The sequence below is a fragment of the Triticum aestivum genome, chromosome 7A (assembly GCF_018294505.1).
Source record: "Triticum aestivum cultivar Chinese Spring chromosome 7A, IWGSC CS RefSeq v2.1, whole genome shotgun sequence".
Lineage (NCBI taxonomy): Eukaryota > Viridiplantae > Streptophyta > Magnoliopsida > Poales > Poaceae > Triticum > Triticum aestivum.
Window position 1 is genome coordinate 647,736,483 of NC_057812.1, and position 13,439 is coordinate 647,749,921.

Consider the following 13,439-nt stretch of genomic DNA (forward strand, 5'->3'; position numbering starts at 1 on the left):
ACTAGTTCCTCATCTAGTTGATGGGGGGTTTCCATTTTACAATATGCAGATGACACTATTCTTTTCATGGAACATGATATTGAAAAAGCAAGAAACATGAAGTTAGTCCTATGTTTACTCGAACAATTGTCGGGGCTCAAAATCAATTTTAACAAGAGCGAATTTTTCTGCTTTGGTATGGCCAGAGAGGAGCAAGACACATATAAATAATTGTCCGGTTGTGAATTGGGGTCTTTGCCATTTAGTTATTTGGGAATACCGATTCAACATCGTAAACTCTCAAATAAAGAGTGGAAATGCATTGAAGATCGAATCAAAAAGAAGCTTAGTTGCTGGAAAGGCAAGTTATGTCGTACGCCGGCCGGCTAGTACTTATTAACTCAGTACTTACTAGTATGCCCATGTTCCTACTATCTTTCTTCGAGATACCGCCAAGAAGAAATATCTCCTAGCATGATGGGATATATTATGCCGACCCAAAGATCAGGGAGGGCTAGGTATTGAGAACCTGGAGATAAAAAATAAATGTCTTATGAGAAAATGGCTCTATAGGCTATCAATAGAGGAGGACGGTATGTGGGCACAGATTTTACGCAATAAATAATTACATTCGAAAACTCTTTCTCAAGTCACCGCCAGGCCAACTGATTCACCTTTCTGGAAGGGGCTTATGAAAACGAAAGAATGTTTCTTTCATAGGACCAAATTTCTTGTTGGTAATGGGATCACAACAAGATTTTGAGAGGATACATGGCTCAGGGAGATGCCACTAGCCATACAATATCCAAGCTTTTATAGTATTGTGCAACGTAAGGAAGACTATATATGTAGGGACAATATTATAATTAGCCCCACTGAATATTCAATTTAGAAGATTTTTAGTTGGGGAAACGTTGGAACTCCTGGATCCATTTGGTTGGTAGATTGATGGATGTTCAATTATCCGACCAACCTGATTCATTACAATGGAAATTGGCTAGAAACGGAGTGTTCACGGTAAAATCATTTTATTTAATCTTATTAATTCTGGCCCAATCTCGAGGTCTATTCATATCTGGAAGGTTAAGGTTTCCTTGCGCATTAAAAATATTTATGTGGTTTGTCCACAAGCAAGTGATCCTTATCAAAGATAATTTATTAAAGAGACGATGGGTAGATAGCTCTCGATGTTGTTTTTGTGATCATGATGAAACAATTCAACATCTATTCATAGAGTGCCCTATCGCCAAATTACTTTGGCGAACGATTCATATAGCTTTCAATATGGTCCCTCCAGGTAGCATTGAATCGTTATTTGGGACGTGGTTAACTGGAGTGAAACATAATGATGCAGCTCGTATTCGGATTGGAATATGCGCATTTTTGTGGGAAATACGGAACTGCAGGAATGATATGATTTTTAACACACAACACATTTAAAACTTCTTGCATGTCATTTTCAGAGCTACGGCGTGGTTCCGTACATGGTCCTTACTCACTCCTACGGATTCCAGGTAGCCTTTGGTTACTAGGTGCAACCAATGGGAGATGGTAGCATGGGCTATCTTCAACCGGTTTGGATGGTGGTCGCATAACAGAATAGAAATCTAGGGCCCTAGTCATCTGTCTACTTCCGGTTGTGGCTTTATGTTCATCTTGTTTTCGTTGCTCTGTTTGCGAGCTGTAATAGTTTGAAGATTTTGTGATACTTTGAGACTTTTAATAATATGACTGCATGCATCCACTAGTAGAAAAAGGGTCAAACGTGAACCACATTAGTGCCGGTTTGTATTTGAGCCGGCACTAATGTATACATTAGTGCCGGTTCCAACGGCTAGCCAGGCCGCTTTCATTAGTACCGGTTCGTGGCGAACCTTTAGCACCGGTTCGTGCCACGAACCGGTACTAATGAGAGTGGTGGCAGGATGTTGTCAGACTGGGGCCCCTCCAGCCCCTTTAGTACCGGTTCTTGGCACGAACCGGTACTAAAGGTCGTCCTACATAAACCCTTCGTCCACCCGAGCTCGGTCTGTTCTTCCCCTTTCCCCTCTCCTCTCTCTGTTCTTCCCCTCTTCCTCTCGAGCTCATCACACATTTTGCCCAAAATTTGTCAAGATCTGAAGGCCACCATCCATTCAAATGATCACAAAGGTTAGCAACTTTGTCCTTTCATCTCTCATTGCTAGATTAGCTCTTGCAATGCTTTATATAGTGATTAATTTGTGAGTTTAGTAATTTGGGAGGATATATATGTGCTAGTATTTGATTTATATGCAATTTGAGGTCAAAAATAACACTTAGTTTGCATATGTAGGTGTGCTTTACTTAGTGCCTTCTAAATCTCCGTCGTAACCACCGTCGATCGCCTGCACCGTCCCGTCGCCGGCACCACCTTGTGGTGAGCCTCTTGTTCATGAAATTTTATATAAAAATTGATGTTTGTGTGATTTGGATATATAGTTACTCGTATAATTATCTTACCCGTACATATAGTGCCATGGTTTTGATATCCGTCCCCGTCGGCCCTCGTCCTTGTTATGACTCGGATGTGGTATATATATTCTCTTTTAAAACTAGTTGCATTTCGTGTTTATGAAAAATTATGCCCATCAAGTTGACATAGAAATTTTTTCTAGGAGGTATGTGAACCGGAAATTCCAACCGACCCTATTGTCAAGAGGTTAAATTTAGTTGAAAGAGAAAACGAGTACTTGAAAGAAAAATTGAAAAGAATTGAGGGGGAGAAGATGGAATTGGAGTTGCATGTTGCCGATGTCGTCGATGATCACAAGATCAAGATGGAGAAAATGCGCTTGAAGATTAGAAAGATTAGAAAATATGCCATCGATAGTGAGGCTTGGTATCATTATGCTGTTGGATCCATTGTTACCTTAGTTGCGATCTTGATCGCATTTGTTGTTGCATTTAAATGCTTTAGCTAGAGAGTTATTTGTTTGTTGCATTTAAGTGTTGTATGAACTTTATGTACGAACTTGTATTAATTTGGTCTATTCGGTGTTGTGTAATGAAGATGAGTCGGCAATGCATGTACGATGACCGATGCTCTCCCTAGTTCGTTGAGGGCGTGCATACTTTTCTGCTTGCGGCTGAGGCAAACAAGCAGGCAGATGGTTTTATGCCTTGTCCATGTGCTGGCTGTAAGAGTGGTCACAATTACTCTACGTCAAGAACCATTCACGTCCACCTGTTTAAGTCCGGTTTCATGCCCCACTATAATGTTTGGACCAAGCACGGAGAAAGAGGCGTTATGATAGAAGACAATGAAGAAGAAGAGGACGACGACAGCTATCCTGGCCATGGGTTCCCTGAATACGATGATACAACAATGGGGGAAGTAGCTAAGCCGGTAATGCGGGAAGAAGCTGAGCCGGCAATGCGGGAAGAAGCTGAAGAAGAGGCATCAGATGAGCCCGTTGATGATCTAGGTCGGTCCATTGCTGATGCAAAGAGAAACTGCGCAAGTGATTTGGAGAAGAAGAAGTTGCAGCGCATGTTAGAGGATCACAAAAAATTGTTGTACCCGAATTGCGTAGGTGACAAGAAAAAGCTGGGCACCACACTGAAATTGCTGCAATGGAAGGCAGAGAATGGTGTATCTGACAAGGGATTTGGAAAGTTGCTGGTAATGATAAAGGATATGCTTCCAAAGGACAACGAATTGCCCGAGAGTACAGACGAAGCAAAGAAGGTTGTCTGCCCTCTAGGGTTAGAGGTGCAGAAGATACATGCATGCCATAATGATTGCATCCTCTACCGCGGTGAGTACGAGGATTTGAACGCTTGCCCGGTATGTGGTGCATTGCGCTATAAGATCAGCCGCGATGACCCTGGTGATGTCGAGGGCGAGCGCCCCAGGAAGAAGATTCCTGCCAAGGTGATGTGGTATGCTCCTATAATACCACGGTTGAAACGTTTGTTCCAAAACAAAGAGCATGCCAAGGCGATGCGATGGCACGGAGAAGACCGTAAGAAAGACGGAAAATTGAGAGTACCCGCTGACGGGTCGCAGTGGAGAAAAATCGAAAGAAAGTACGGGAAGGAGTTTGCAGATGACGCAAGGAGCGTATGGTTTGGTCTAAGCGCAGATGGCATTAATCCTTTTGGGGAGCAGAGCAGCAACCATAGCACCTGGCCTGTGACTTTATGTTTGTATAACCTTCCTTCTTGGTTGTGCATGAAGCGGAAGTTCATTATGATGCTAGTGCTCATCCAAGGCCCTAAGCAACCCGGCAACAACATTGATGTGTACCTAAGGCCATTAGTTGAAGAACTCTTACAACTGTGGAATGGAACAGGTGTACGTGCGTGGGATGAGCACATGGGGGAAGAATTTGACCTAAAGGCGTTGTTGTTCGTGACCATCAATGATTGGCCTGCTCTCAGTAACCTTTCAGGACAGACAAACAAGGGATACCGCGCATGCATGCACTGTTTGGACGATACCGACATTATATATTTGGCTAATTGTAAGAAGAATGTGTACCCGGGACATTGTCGATTTCTTCCGAGCAGGCATCCCGTAAGAAAGAAAGGCAAGCATTTCAAAGGTGAGGCGGATCACCGGACGAAGCCTCGCCACCGTACTGGTGCTGATGTACATGATATGGTCAAGGATTTGAAGGTGGTCTTCGGAAAGGGTCCTGGTGGACAACCTGTTCCGAATGACACTGATGGACGCGCACCCATGTGGAAGAAGAAATCTATATTTTGGGACCTGCCCTATTGGAAAGACCTAGAGGTCCGCTCCCCAATCGACGTGATGCACGTGACGAAGAATCTTTGTGTGACCCTACTTGGCTTCTTGGGCGTGTATGGGAAGAAAAAAGATACACCTGAGGCACGAGAGGACCAGCAACGTATGCACGGAAAAGACGGCATACATCAGGGTCATGCAAGCTATGCTCTTACCAAAGAAGAGAAGGAAATCTTCTTTGAATGCCTGCTCAGTATTAAGGTACCGTCTGGCTTCTCGTCGAATATAAAGGGAATAATAAACATGGCAGAGAAAAAGTTCCAGAACCTAAAGTCTCATGACTGCCATGTGATTATGACGCAACTGCTTCCGGTTGCATTGAGGGGGCTTCTACCGGAAAACGTTCGATTAGCCATTGTGAAGCTATGTGCATTTCTCAATGCAATCTCTCAGAAGGTAATCGATCCAGAAATTATACCAAGGTTAGAGAATGATTTGGTGCAATGTCTTGTCAGTTTCGAGTTGGTGTTCCCACCATCCTTATTCAACATCATGACGTACGTCCTAGTTCACCTATGCGAAGAGATTAACGTTTTGGGTCATGTATTTCTACACAATATTTTCCCCTTTGAGAGGTTCATGGGAGTCTTAAAGAAATATGTTCATAACCGTGCTAGGCCAGAAGGAAGCATCTCCAAGGGCCGTCAAAATGAGGAGGTCATTGAGTTTTGTATTGACTTTATTCCTGACCTTAAGCCGATTGGTGTTCCTGAATCGCGGCATAAGGGCAGACTGGATGGAAAAGGCACGCTAGGAGGGGAACAAATAATATGTATGGACGGACATTCTCTCACTAAAGCACACTACACAGTTCTACAGAATTCCGCCTTGGTGGCTCCGTATATGGATGAACACAAGAATTTTCTACGCTCCAAACACCCGGAGCGGTCTGATGACTGGATTACACGTGAACAAACCAGGAGTTTCGCCAGCTGGTTGCAGACACGTACCATGCATGACACCTCTATTGAAGATGACCTGTACTTGCTGTCCCAGTTACCATCTTCGAATATAATGACCTTCAAAGGGTACGAGATACATGGTAATACATTTTACACGATCGCCCAAGATAAGAACAGCACCAACCAAAACAGTGGTGTCCGCTTTGATGCAGAAACCAAGACGGGAAAGGAAACATATTATGGTTATATACAGGACATATTGGAACTTGACTATCGACGTGGTTTGAAGGTCCCTTTGTTTCGGTGCAAATGGGTCAATATGACACGAGGCGGGGTAACGGAAGACCCGCAGTACGGAATGACAACAGTGGATCTCAACAATCTTGCGTATGTAGACAAACCATTCATCCTAGCCAATGATGTGACACAGGTTTTCTATGTGAAGGACATGTCTACCAAGCCAAGAAAAAGAAAAAGATAAGGAAGCGAATGCATCGTACGATGAGCCAAAGCGGCACATAGTTCTTTCTGGGAAGAGAAACATCGTGGGAGTGGATGACAAGACAGACAAGTCAGAAGATTATGAAAAGTTTGATGAAATTGCTCCATTCACAGTGAATATTGACCCAAGCATCCCGTTAAATGATGAAGATTTTCCATGGTTACGGCGCAAAGGGACACGCGCGAAGAAAAAGTTTCACACCCAAAGATTTGGGATGTGATCGGCTTCACTATCATCACTTTCTTCTGTGTTTCACACCCAGAAGGGAATCTGTGTAATAGTTAGGGTAGTTAATTATGTGTTTTGGCATTTGAAACGCGAAGAAATTTTATGTGCAAACAAATTCTTTCATGCCTTTACTGATTTTTAAAGTTAAGTTATTCACAAACTAGTGATTCACACTAATTTCAAATAATTCAAAATTTAAACTATTCAAATTTGAAAACTACAGGCACTAACAGAAAGTTTGTAATTTTTTGTACCTAAAGCAAAAATATTCACAAAGAAACTCTAAATACACAAAAAAACAACTCAAAAATAAATAAAACAAAAAAATAAAAAAAGCCCGCCTACTAGGCCAGAGCGGCTTGCATACGACTAGAAACCCAACCTGTTGTTGGGCCAGGATGCAGGCCCGCAAAGGCCCAGTAGGCCAATAGGGCAGCACAGAACATGTAGGCCCAGTAGGCCTGCTTTGGAGAGGAGCTCGAGAGAGCTACCGTATGGGGGTTTATAAACCAGTGCGGTCGCCCCTCGGCTAGCGAGGTGGGACTAAACTTGTGCACCGCACCTGCGCCAGCGCACCCCCTTTAGTACCGGTTCGTGGCACCAACCGGTACTAAAGGGGGCCTTTAGTACCGGTTGGACCCACCAACCGATACTAAAAGGGGGCCTTTAGTACCGGTTGGAGCCACCAACCGGTACTAAAGGGGGTGCGGTTCCCGCCGCTTGGCCTGGCCAAAACAGGCCTTTAGTACCGGTTGGTGGCTCCAACCCGTACTAAGGGTGCCTTCTATATATACAACACTTACGAAAATTTCATTCTCCCTCTGTTTCTTTCTCTGTTTCTCCATTGAAGCACCGCCCGCGCGCCCCGATCGATCGACGCCGTCGCCGTCGCCGCCCCCGTCCCCGTCGCCGCCCCCGTCCCCGTCGCCGCCCCCGCGTCACGCCCCGGCCCGTCGCCGCCCCCGGCCGTCGCCTCGCCGTCGCCGTCGCCCCGCTGTGAGCTCTCCCCCTCTAACCCCTCTCCCTCGCCCCCGGCGGCCACCATGGGCGCCGCCCCTCCCCGAGCCCATACACACACACACAAGCATGATGAACACACACACACACACACACACACACATACATATGTATGAATTAATGCATGTATATATTAGTATATACGTATTTTGTATGTTTAATTAGTTTAGATTTTTTAGATTATTATTTTTTCACTAGTATATATGTATGAATGCATGTTAGATGGATATAATTAGTGTTTAATTAGTATGGAAATTTTTTATATAATGTTGTTTTTCAGTTTTTTAATGGATGTATAAAAGTTGTATTTTCTGTTTTTAGTGTTAGATGCTTAATTAGTATGAAATAGCATATAGAATTTTGACATATGCAATGATAGCATAATTAGTGTTATATAGAAATGATAGAAATTTTAGTTATCAAAATCCAATCATTAAAAAAATGTTATTTTTGCGGGCATATAGCTAGTATTTGTTCTCGACGATGCCCGGCCCGCATCCTCGCCGTCGACCCATCCGCGACAACGTCCGACTGACCCATGTCCGGCACTGGGCTCCGCCGGGCTGGCACTGGGAGGTGCTGCCTGGAGGGGCGCGCCGCTTGATGAGGAACCCGACCCCGGGTCCCGTCGTCGACCCTGATCTCGTTTGGTGGCGTTCGCGTGGGCCAGTTTCGGTGCGGAGGGAGCCGGTCCCGCCAGAGGTGGTACGTCGCCGTGTTAGGGAGGAGGACGAGCACGTCCATCGCTACATGGTTGCGTTAGAGGGCGGCAGGTTCTCCAATACCTGGCAGTTTCTTCAGGGATCTCACTTCAGCTATGATCCTATGAGGGTTCCTTCTCTTTGGGTGTCCACCGCCCGCACCGCAGGAACCGCGAGTGTCCTAGATTCTTCTGTAGTATTCGATCTTTAATTAGCTACCTAGCCAGTGATGTACTATTCAATATTATATATTATTCAAGACGATGTATTCGAGATTATATCTATTATTCGAGACGATGTATTCGAGATTATATCTATTATTCGAGACGATGTAATTTGAATACTAAATTGTTTTATATTTCTTTTGGCATAGTTAAATAAAAGCTATGGCGGACAATACCGACAGAGAGGGAGAACAGACCATGTTCGATATAATACGTGGGCCAGATGATGATCAGAATGAAAAAGATTATGACGGCTCCGAATTTCTAAACAACACCGAAGAGGGTGATATGATATTCGATCGCGACGACCGAATTGATGAAGTCATGAACTACGATTATGACAATGACGAAGAACATGTTGATCCTCAAACAACAAAGACCGGCGAGGTATATATATTTATATAAGCAGGCATCTGGTGATCATCACATGTTTTAAATGAGTTGAAGATATATTAACGAATCGATCTTTCTTCTTTCAGCCATCCGGATCGAGCAAATCTTTAGGCAACAGGACGAAACGAGGCCCGAACAAAAAGTTGAAGGAGGGCGTAAAGTATAATATCGAGGCAATCAGACCTAATGGCGAACCATTAGTGCCTAAGAAGATTGCGGACAAGTTCGTTTGTCAGTGCGGAGTTCTTGTGAAGGACAAACTCCCGATCTCCCTTCAAGAATGGAGAGAGCCAGCAAAGCCACATCCAGATCTTACTTTTGTCGACGACAGACAAAAAAGTCTGCTTTGGGATACTCTCATGGAACATTTCACCCTACCAGATCATTTCACAGAAGCAGATGTGCAGAAAGTCAAGGACGCTGCTCTTAGGAAGATGGCGGTTGCATTCAAGAACCACAAGAATCGTGAATGGGACAAGTACGTCAAGGAAGGAAGGAAGACTCCAGTATTCGAGGGAACACTAGAGAATCAAAGTGCTCATTGGGACGATTTCGTGAAATTCAAGGATTCAGAATTAGCTAAGGAACGGTCGAGAATAAACAAGAAGAATGCTGAAAAAAAGGATATGTTCCATAAGCTGGGGCCAGGTGGCTACGCGGTGGCAATGCCTAAGTGGGATAAGTCTAAGAAAGAGAGGGAGGATGCAGGTGTCACTCCGGTTACTAAGAGCTGGCCCCCGAGGTGCAGGACTTGGTTCTATGCGCATGGGGGGGAGTTGGACCCGAAGACAGGCAAAGTTTCGACGAAGGCATGTCTGAACGGAGCCGGCGATAATATACTTGTTGCAATAGAAGAGGCTCGAACGGGGGTGTTCCAGCCCAACAGAGAGAACGACGAGCTTACGCGTGCCTTGAGAAATCCTGAACACCCGGGAAGAACACGAGGCAAGGACGCTATTCCGTGGTATGAGGGGTTTTCGGACTGGAATGCCGACTACAGAACCTGTGCGAGAAGGAAGATTGCGGAGGAGAAGCAGAGGAAGATGGAGGAGGAGAAGAGGAAGCTAGACTATGAACGCCTTCAAGGCCTAGAATCAGCGCACGCGGACTTGGTAGTCAAATTCCAGTGGCAGTAGGAGCAGATCGACTCACTTAGCCAGCAAAGGGGGTCTCAGCAGCTGCAGCAGCTAGCGGATGATCCAGCATTGGATACCACCGCCCCATCCATGCCGAGAAGCAGCGTGGTTTCCGCCCCATTTGACGCAATGCTGGATAGATACCCCGTGGATGACATCGCGGAGAACACTAACTGCGAGCTACACTTCAAAATTAAGAACATATCCTTGAAGGTGGCGGACGGCGTTGCTTATACAAATTCCCCCGATGCAACCTTCCATTGCAACCCGATTCCAGCAGGCTATGCTCGTGTCGTGGTTGATGAGGCAGTGGACCAATATTCGGGGCTAGAGCTTGACATTCCTGAAGGTGACGAGGAGCACACACTCGGAGATGCCAAACATCGTATCATCCTATGGAAAAAGGATTGCATCATCTTTCGAAGGCCACCGACACTGCGTCAGCCGACTCCTCGTCGAAGTCCGCCACCGAGTCAGCAGACTCCCGCTCCTCCAAGTCCACCAACGCGTGAGGCCACTCCTCCTCCTCCAAGTCCGGTAAAGTGTCAGGCCACTCCTCCTCCAAGTCCGACACAGCGTCAGACGTCCACTCCTCCTCCAAGTCCGGCACAACCTCAGGCCACTCCTCCTCCAAGTCCGGCACAGCTTCAGGCCACTCCTCCTCGTCCAACTCAGCCCCGTCAGCCGTCTCCGCCGCCTCAGCAATCGCGTAAGAGACACCCTGCAGCTATGGTGTGTAGCGGTACGAGTCGAGGTCATAGTACAGGAAGTACAGGCAGAGGCAAGCGATATAAATATGGTCCAAACCTCATTACTCCTCTTCCTGTGAGGGCTTACGACAGGACCGAGGAGCAAACCAATGCCATAGTGCGGGCAGAAGTCGACGCCCATTTTGGACCGAAACCGCCACCGCCGCCAAGGGAGAAAGTGCCTGTGGAAGTAGTTGACCACTTCATTCGTATGGCTCAACCACCAGCTCCTAAGCCTGTTGACACAGACTATGAGTGCCACATCAGGAAGTTACATTGACAACATCTACAGAAGGAGGCGAGCTCGAGCTCGAGAAAACAACAAGCAGCTGTCAAAAAATGCGGGAAAACCGTTGCCCAGCTGGGAGAATAGGCGGCGCAACCGATCCCCCCGCTTGTTGTGCCGCCAACAACACGTGATAGTACGTGCACCCAATATTATTGTGGGCAAACAGTTTACGTTCCCGAGGTGGGCGATGTGGTAATAACCCAGGAGCATATAATGCAGGCTGAAACTCTCAACATCACTGTTGGACAACTCCTCGAGATCGAGGACATGCCTGTGCTTACAGAGGAGGAAATAAAACGGAAATATGCCCGGGGCCAACCTTTGGTCAAGCCAGAAGAGGTCAAGAAGCTCCCAACAAGAATGTATGAATTGCATCAACGGTACATGGACATTACCAAGAGATCCGATCAAGAGTCCCTCATGGTGCAAGTCAAGAAGGATCATTACTACCATCAGAAACCTGTGACCGTTGAGTATTCTGAACTGTTTCAGTTATACAATCAAGACGCACTCGACAAATCTATTGTCAGTTGCTATTGTCTGTAAGTGATTTCTTTTTGTAATTTAAGTCTCAAGCTAGCTGTAGTGATCCTTTTGATCAATCATTACCTGTAATTATCCTCACTATATTCTTTTTTGTGGTATTATGCAGGATGAAGATGTATGAAATGAGAAAAGGTGGACGCTATGGCATTGGGTTCATTGACCCAAACACCGTTAATGAATACACATGGAAAATAAACAAGCATCATGAAAAGCAGGTAGAGGACAGCATGCTAGAGTTCTTGAAGCGCCTCAAATACAATGAAGATATACTACTTCCTTACAACTTCCAGTGAGTCACACTTTCTTGTACTACAAATTCTCTGTTTTTGCCTACTAGCTAGCTACATGTTTTTGCTTACATATGCCCGCTTAATTAAGACATGCAAACGTGTGTGCATGCAAATTTCACTGGATCTTGTGTATCATTAAAGTTGACGCCAGAACAGTTGAAATACTGGACTCACTACTCAAAGCAAATAGTGACTATAACATCTTGTTTGGGATAGTCAACAGGTAATTTCAATCGTTATTAACTATATATCTCGGCCTATTTAGTTCGTAATTTCATGATATGAACTATTTAATAACCCCTTTATTCATTTTCTTTGTCGGCGAGCAGGGCTTGGGCAAGGTTCATCAGCGTCACGGAAGGCGAATGGAAACGACAGCTGAAATGGTTTCGACCCAAGGTAAGTAATTAAGTAGTACTAGCTAGCTAGCTAGCTGCCATCTCTTTAATTATCATGCTTGATTAATTATTATCTGATCAAATTAAATTCCATTCTCGTAATAAAGGCCCTGAAGCAGGCGCAGGGGACTGATCTGTGTGCATTCTGCGTTTGCGAGAACATTCGCATGATGGCGTCCGAAAGGAGCAGATCTCAAAGACAGGAATGGGTACGCTTGTCAGAACACTATTCACAATTTTTACACCATTATCGATATCTAGTCACACAACTAATACACATGCATATTGATCTCCTTCTTAAAAGTTCACAGAGGTGCGGGACAAGCTCCTAGAAACGGAGCGCGTAGAAGTACTTCAAAAGGAAATAGCGGGATTTTTGCTCGACCAGGTCATAAATCCGAAGGGAGAATACTATTACCCGCTACCGCCCCCACCGACCAGGTCATGAACCACTTCCAATTGTCATCATGCTCCGAAGGCACCAATTAGGCTAATGCCACTGGCTCCGAAGGCAACATGCATATGTAGGAGAAATTGTATATAGCTATACATGTGTGTATGTGTGAATTAATATGGTGGTTTGTGAGACATTGATGATATATATATGATTGGTTCTACTAGAAATTCTATTTATATATATATATATATATATATATATATATATATATATATATGCATAACATGTACAATGTGTAGTATCGTAAAATACCAGCAAACAAAAAAGAATTAAAATAGAAAACACAAAATTAAATGAAAAAGAAATCATAAAACCAAAAAACCCCCAAACATTTTAGTACCGGTTGGTGTTACCAACCGGTACTAAAGGGCTCCCGGCCCCCGGAGCTGGCTTGTGCCACGTGATTGCCCTTTAGCACCGGTTCGTGCTGAACCGGTACTAAAGAAGGGGGGGGGGCTTTAGTGCCCACACTAGTGCCGGTTATGGAACCGGCACTAAAGGGCCTTAAGAACCGGTGCTATTGCCCGGTTCTGCACTAGTGATCGTTCCGGTGCAGAGGCCAGGGACAGACCTCCTTTTAAAAAAAACCACGGAAACAACCTCAGCGACTCAGCGCGCGCGGGAGATCGACCCGTCCGTCGGAAGCAAAAGATTTTCTTAGGCAATTCAACTAAGTTTTATTAAGCCGTCATAATCTTATAGGGACGGAAGGAAGGTTTCTGGGGTGGCCTAACCAAACATGGCGGCCACCACCTAGAGTAAGAGCAAACTTCACTAAATTGTGAGCTTCAACATTGGAGCTCCTACGTTCATGGGCTATCTTACAAAATTCAAAACAAATAGAATGGTCTATG